Here is a 7,839-nt window from a genome sequence, read left to right as displayed (position 1 = left end):
CGGAGTGACTCACTGTAGATGAGGGTTAAAGGTTTCAGTCACTGGACCCCACTGTGGCTGAGGATATCGCTTAGTCACCCCGTCTGGAGAAGCAGCGCCTCCCTGTGTACACACCGATTGGTTGGTGATCTTGACGGGCTCGCCTTCTCTACAGACCGTCTTCAGCCCAGGGCGGGGCTGATTCTCTACCAAACTGAATTGCTACAACCGCCAGGAGGAAACTTACCCCGGGTCGATCCATGGAGCAGTGTGGGAATGCTCCGTCTGTAGCAGAGAACCGGACGGCAGCCTCATTTCGACTTAATCATCCTGGACTGCCTCAGCTGCTCTTGGGATCGAGAGTGACCGGATTGAATACTACTGCACTGGGATTGGCTTAAAAAAATAAAATAAAACAAAATAACAGAAAAAAAGAAAGAAAAACCATCTGCGGGGTGAGAAAAGAAGCGCGTTAATCGCCGCACCGCTGTCAGGATGATGTGACAAATCATTTATCTGCTGCCCGTGGAAAAATCAGTGGAATCGGATTTTCTCTCTTCTTCTTCCACTGCTGGAAATCAACTGAACCGGTTGTTATAAGGGTAAGTTGTGACATTATATCGTGGCACTCTCGTGTGGTCGCCCTTACGGAAGGCAGGACTCGGAGGAAGCGCTCACGCGTCGTGACCGCGGTGGAAACGAGCTCAATCCGGTCGATTGAATTACTGGTCAGTTAATTGATCCACAGAGGAACCCTTCAGACTCGGGCTGGCTGTAGCAAACATGCCATCGGTTAGGTTACGGAGTGCTTTGCCAATTTGCACTCATTGTGAAGTTTTCATAGAGAAAGTGGGCTATTTAAAGTGCTCCAACAGCAGCCAATAATTGGTCTATATTTTTGCCCAATCACCTGCTTAACAAGTGTGATACAGCCTAACCTACATAGTAAAAGAGGCGTTGAAGTGGACTTAATGGGGTGTGAAATGAGTTTGAAGTCTGGAAAGGTGAATTACTTTTATTTTTGTACTTGAACTCCTCAAATTCAGGATATATTACTCTCGTTAGACTCATATGAGCCAAAGGCGAGGTGGTTTCCATTTCAACATCTGGTTAGATTATCTAATCTGGCTGTAGGCTCATCATTGGGAGAAAGCCCCAGCCTCATCTGAATTATAGATGTAGCATAAATGTGTTGTGGATAATCATGCAACATAGCACACATCAAATCCCACCTGACCTTATCTGTGTCATTCTCCTCCCATTTCACCCTTTCTTCCTCTTGCTCATCACCACAAACTGGGTGCACATAAATGGTACATAATTTATGGGTAAAGGGTGCAATGAAAGAGTAGCAAACAGTATTTTCTTTCCACCTCCCAGTCTCAGACTCTGTGCACCCTGAAAGTATTATTTTGTCTTTGGATGTTTGTTTTCTGTTGAATTGCTGCTTTTGTGATGCACTGACACACTGTGACTCAGTGTGACTCAAGAGAAGGGCGCACGTTTCTCAAAATCATACCCATGGAGCAGACACTTAAATGTCTCGATTTGACTCATCAGGGGTCCGGAGCTCTGCCAGGATGGCAGCGCAACCAGCGCAGACTTATTAACAAACTGCACTCTTATTGACATCCACAAAGGGTATGTGCACCTCTGTCGTACAGTACCTGGGCAGACTGAAGTGAAACCATAGACATACTGTATTAGAAACTGCTGAGTTATTTTGGCAGACAGGACATAGGAGCACATGGCCTGGTTTGTGTGCCCAGTGTTCCTGATCACATGGAGCAGGAGGGGGGGGGATCATATCTCTGGGTGATGTAATCACACTAATAAAGCAACCTCCCGATGTGTGATAGTGGCACTCATTCCTATCCTCTGTGTCTGCTCCAACTGGACCCTGGAGAGAATATTCCCAGTGTGTCTGTGTGTGCGTTTGTGTGTTTGTATGTCTATGTGATACTTGGAAGGAGCTGGGAGTAGCTGTGGTGAGGCCGGTCGACCATTCAGTCTGGCTTTTGTTGCCCAACTGCTATGTGAGTTTTGCAGAGGGCTGCTTAGGGGGCCACGGTGTAGTCATGCCTACATGACTCGCAGTATGTTATCTGTCTATCAGCCTAGCCAAGTGTACAATCCTGTATAACTGCTTCATGGTGTTCAAAACTGTTTCGGGGCAGGATTTTACACTCAGTGATTGATATTATCAGCCTTCATTCACTGCCATTTTCAGTAGATATTCCTCCTTGTGTATCTCAAAGGATAACAACAGCAACTTGGCAATGTTTTTATGTGTGACCTATAATCACTTCAAGATGCTGTATCTACATTTAGGACACACTTATCTGGCCTACAGCGGGCTCACTTTGTCGATTTGATGCGCTTTCAATGGGCTGATGCAGTTTTCAGTAAGACTACAAACAAGCTGTAGATTTCCTGAAAGCCCCCCTCTGAACTCTAAAATCTGCCTGTTCTCGAACTTTGAGTGTACTCTCTGTGATTGCGGGTCATTTTCAGTCTGGGTAGCGCTTTCTCCGAGTCCAGATGAAATGAGCGTCACTGGGCTGAACAGTTCCATGTGTGCAGAGCACATGCTTCTCAAAATAACCTCAGGCTGTTTCACCAGCACACACATCTGTATCACGAGTCAGAAAGTGGCTCACTTCACAATCCTGTTTACTGGGCATTCTACAGCTGGGGTTGATTCCTAACATGCTACAAAATAGCTCTGCTGATTTGCTTAATTAATGTTTAAATAGCAAGATAGCGCACACTGTAGAGGCTGCTATGTTAAATCTTTTCATTTATGCACATGTTCTGATTGCAAGAAAATGTCCCTTTAGGGCCTTTTCATGGTACTTTTGCAGGGAACAGTGCCTACTCTGTAGAAGATACCTCCGAGCAGCCCTAAAAAGCTGGGGGGCATAGCCAGATGCAGCTGAAGATGTTGCTAAATAATTTTACTAAATAAAAGGCTTAAAGCAGCAATAAGAAGCAATTACTGCCTCTACCTAGCACCTGTCCAGATTTTCTGCAGTGGAAGCCCAGCTGTTTATTAGTGTGTTTATTAGAATGCATTGCATGCTATTATTATTATTATTATCCCAAAATATTGTCACTTCTAAATTTTAAGATAATGTAATACTTATGCTTTTCATGTAAAACTTTCACATGTTAAAATTCTGTTAAAACGCAGAGAGGATTTTGATTTTGCTTAAGCTACCTTTAAAGCAGTGATATTCCTCTATCATCCTGGTTATTCTATATCTTCTGTTTTTCCAAATCAGAAAAATATATTAAAACCCAAGTTTAAAACACTCGGCAGGATGTATGACCTCACAGGTTTGGTATCCTTTCTTAAACTCTCTTCTACAAAATTCAAAGAAATTTGTAATGCTCGACCTCCCTGCGAGCGTATGGAGTTAAAGATGTATTGTAGTGTCATAAAAGATTGATGTCTAACCGTTGTGCAGCTGAAACACATGTTTGTCTGAGACTTTTATATACCTGTCATCTCAGGAAGCGTCTGCTTTGTGCGAAAGCTGCAACAGTTTTGTCTGCTTGCCCGGTGTATGAATCAGGGGCACGGCAGCATTACCTAGAGAAGTCAAACATGTTAACCAACTTGTTCTGCCGCTTTCCAAACAATGCATGTGCATTCCCGTTAAATATATTGGTTACAACTGCTACCACAGCCGCACATTAGCTTAAAAGCATGTCAGGTCTGCTTGCTAGTGAGAGAGCCCACAGGCAATGTTTGATGTCTCCCTCCCTGGCGCTTGCTCAGCTCGTACCTTTTTGACTTTGATGTGGTTTTAACTAAGTTGTCAAAAAGGAGCACTGAGTTTTCTCTCCCTCCCCCTCCTTGCATGTCAAATCATGTGATATTTGTGGGAGAAAACTGCCTCTGGAGTATGCTTTAGAGCATGGAATGTAAGCAGATACATCCTGCCTTGTTTTCAGAGCAATAAACAAAATATAACATGTATTAGTAGTGGTGCACAAAATGTAATTATATAGGAAGTGCAGTGTTTGTATGAATCCGCATCCAATGGCTGCTGTTTGTTTGGAAATACATTACACCAGGTACAGTAATAGACAGTGTCCGAGTTCTTCCCCCGTTAATGACTTGATGCGTGAGTCACAGGCGCTGCTGTCCCCTTCCCATGATACCTCATTGGTTTTGTGATGCAGTGGCAGCCATGACGATGAAGTTAGTTGTGATGTAATGCTGCATGCAGCAGCGGCAGTGCTATTTCAGGTCTACCTCTAAGCCTTCAGGGCTTCCATTTGCCAGAATGCCAGCCTGCCCTTCTCTCAGTCAGCACCTCGTCTGTCATGAGCATGACAGCCATACATGAACTGGTATTCACAGAATTTACTAGAAACCTCAGGTGTACTGCTTTGGAAAAAAGCTGTAAATTAAAAACGTGTTGCCGGAGTTGTTTTCAGAGTTACTTGGCTGAACTCAACATAACAGAGATGAAAACTTTAAATGTCAGATTGATAGTTACAGGGTGTTTTTTTGGCTTCCTAGCTTGTGTTGTCACTGACACGGCGTCTGAGGCTGGTTAACCTCAGGGCAAAGCTCACTTCCAGGGCGGTGGGAATGGTTTGCTCTTTCTCCCAGAAGGCCAGTGCTTGGAGACAAGCAGCAATGGCTCCTTGGCCTTTAATCTTCCTCTTAAGAGTGTGAAGAGCTCTTAAAGGGTGTGTCTGTGTATAAACCAATAAATATGCAGTATTTACCTGATGTCTCGAGACATCATATGTTGCAACTGGGAAGTTTCCCTGGCTGAAATCTGTTGGCTATTTAAAAGCTTACACAGGGTTCAGTTACTGCAGTGCAACGTGATAGTGAACTTGTGGGAAACCAACCAATAAAGTTGCTCCTTGTTGGAAATGATGAATGCTTTTATTGTCTCAATCAGTTTGTTTGTCACTGGTTACAAAATGTAGTTTTTGTGAACACACTTTTCTTATTGTCAGTTTGCACCATTCGCTCCTTATGCAGTTCTTTTTTCAGACACAAACCTTAGTTGTCAATTTTGGGTCATTCAAACTGACACTGGAAAAAACTATGATTAGATTAATGTGCTCTACAAAGCCACCGCAGGTGGGGTGTTGACAGCCAGGAGAAAAATATGAATTGAAACTAAGTTGAATGAACATAATAGCTTTACAGAAGCTAAACAAATAAAGGCAGGTTGGATCCTTTGGTAATGATAATGCTTGATAAAATCTTGTAAGGTGTGGCACGTGAACTTTTTTTTTTTTTGGCTTCTGAAGTAGGGCCTTCTGGATAAGATTTGAGAAACCTGTGGGTTAACCAAACCAAAATATAATCCCCTTGTCACCACGATAGAATGATCCGGAAACTAAAAGCAAACAGATTGTTAGATAGCTAACTAACGTTTGCTAAAGGCCATATATTGCCTTATTGATACATCCAGATTGAAAATACATTAAACTGCTTTCATCCTCCAGCAGCAGGAAGGATTCACCACAAGATAATGTCCAATTTCTTTTGCTTCCTTTTTCAGCTAATTGAAATACTGCAATTTAGAAGTTAGAAATGGGTGTGTACGGTGTTTTAGGTAACTAAAATAACCTAATTAGGGCTACAAAACCCATTTCAAACACATCAGCCGTGAGGACGGTTGATTCATAATGCAGCTGGGATGTCATGACTGTGAGTCAGCAGCATGACATGGGTATTCTAATACATATTCTTAACGTATTACGTCTTGCATATGAGAAATACACCCACGCATTTTGGCCTAAATTTAAATGTAAAACCGAAACTAGTAAAAACTAAATTAAGACATTTTTTAACAGTAAAAACTGAAATGAAACAGGAAATTAAGTGAAAGCGAAGTGGATCAGAAAGAAAAAATTTCAATCAATGAATATCTCATACAAATGTCCAATATCTACTTGTGTATTGATTCAAATAAAAAAGGATCAGAGCATAATGCCAAAGAGGCAGGTACACTCCAGTTTAACAATGTAAACTCTTTAGTTTACATTGTTAAACTAAAGAGTTTACAATGTAAACTTATTAAAGGATAAACTCTTTAATAAATAATAACTTTTCCTTTTTTTTTTTTTTTGAATGAAGTCTCTTCGCAGAAGCTTTAAAATCACATCCCCCTTTTTAGTTGTTGTTAGTCCACATTGCTGCAAAGACTGCAGGACTGCATAGTGTCTGTTTACTTTTCCCCAGCTTTTTGTCAGGCCAGAGGATCGGCCTGACTAGGAACACCCTGACTGATATAGTATCTCAGCACTATTACAACAGCAATGAGAGTGCTGTTTTAAATAGGAAGCCTTCCCCCGGCCCACTCCCCTCCTAACCCTCTATCTTTGGCACAGCTGGTTGTCATACCCAGAGGCTGTGAATCCTCATTGTGCACCAGACTGCTAAACCCAAGTTCCCTGAATTGATTTGCACGCACACAGTTATATCTGGACAGTTTCAGCGCAGTCCCACCAACATCACATACCATGCACCAAACTCACTCCAGCAGCTTTCCCAGAAATGAGGGTGTGTTTTGGACTCCCGTGACTTGTCTTTTTACTGCCTTTTTTCGGAAGAGGTGGATCACAGTCGGTGGAAATGCTCTTTTCTTTGGCATGAGACTGAACCCTTGAAAGGCCAATGCTGAGTAGTGTCCAAAATGTGCCAGTCATGCATCTCTTTAAATATTAAATATAGATGTTTAATACAAACAGATTTTAAGTAACTGCTTGGAAGATTTTGTGTGTTTTGTGAATAATGTGGCTTTAACCCAGGCATAATTTGCACATTTAAAAATACCTGATTCTGTAACTCTTAACTTTCCCTTTCTCCTTCCTCTGCTTCTTGTTACACCGGTGCCAACTTTTCCTCCCATTTGCCAGCCAACAGAGCTTGTAAATTCAGTGTGCCAAGGAAAATGATGTAAAGCCTGTCTTTTATGGTTCCCAGCTGATCACGCCCAGTTATAGTGAAAGGCATCAGTCTGCAAGCCTAATATGTGGTGAAGCATATTCGCTTAGAAAAAGGCAAAAACGAACATGAACAATTATGCAAAAAAGAAGTTGTTTTTTTTTTTTCTTGAACCGACCCGAGTTTGTGCCCTCTCGTTTTATTTTCAGTTCTCTCATCTTTTCCCACTTAGACATTCTGTCTCCTGTCTCTGCCTCGTTTCCTGACGGTTTGTCACTTCTCCATCACAGTAGTTGTCTTGGTTTTCAGACCACAAACAAAACTTGGAGCCGTCCTTATGTGCGTGCTCTCTGACCTGGAGGGAAAAACTGATTTCAGTTCCATAGACAAAGAAACTGTGTTCTCTTTAGTTACATGAAGAGTAAGGAGGCCTTCCCCTCACTGGGCCTGTGACTGTCCCAGAGGACCTGCCCCAGCCTTCCCAGTTTTCCTGTGCTTTTGTCCAGAGTTTTCCACAGATCTGGTGGCCCAGCTGCACGCCTTTATTCTCGCTCTTTCCTCCCCCTTCATCCTTGCTTTTACATCTCCCTGATCACAGCTCAGAGATCGTGGGTTCACTTATGGGTGATCCCCCCTGCATCTCCCTGCGTGTTCACAAAGTAACATATTTAAGGGTCTGCACAATTAGTTGTGAAGTCATGAAATAATTACCCCTTCATTAGATGGAAAGAAAGCCAGACTTTCTGAATTAGGCTTTCACGAGAGATAAACTGAAAACTATTACAAATGTAAAATTCTGCAGTTAAATATTTGTAGTATTCTGGCAAAAGACAGAAAAAACAGAATAATGGGTCAAAATCAATGAATCTACCTCTATTTTAAAGTAATTTAGTTCAATTCAAATTCCAATTAAATGTGAAAATATTTTTAAA

At 42.1% G+C, this 7,839-nt stretch overlaps 1 protein-coding gene across 4 annotated transcripts in view; it reads left to right on the top strand.

Moving 5' to 3' along the window:
- The first annotated feature begins 208 nt into the window (after nucleotides 1–208).
- Nucleotides 209–7,839, top strand: part of rhbdf1a (rhomboid 5 homolog 1a (Drosophila)) — a 33,300-nt gene continuing 25,669 nt past the window's right edge. For 3 of the 4 annotated variants that reach the window (XR_014873620.1, XM_085156196.1, XM_085156194.1), the window contains exon 1: nucleotides 209–581. The gene's annotated coding sequence lies outside the window, so the exon portion shown is untranslated. The remainder of the gene's footprint in view (nucleotides 582–7,839) is intronic. The other variant, XM_085156197.1, reaches the window with a different exon arrangement.

The sequence above is a fragment of the Neolamprologus multifasciatus genome, chromosome 4 (assembly GCF_963576455.1).
Source record: "Neolamprologus multifasciatus chromosome 4, fNeoMul1.2, whole genome shotgun sequence".
NCBI lineage: Eukaryota > Metazoa > Chordata > Actinopteri > Cichliformes > Cichlidae > Neolamprologus > Neolamprologus multifasciatus.
Note: the sequence above shows the minus strand (reverse complement) of the source record. Positions and strands in the feature narration are given on the sequence as shown.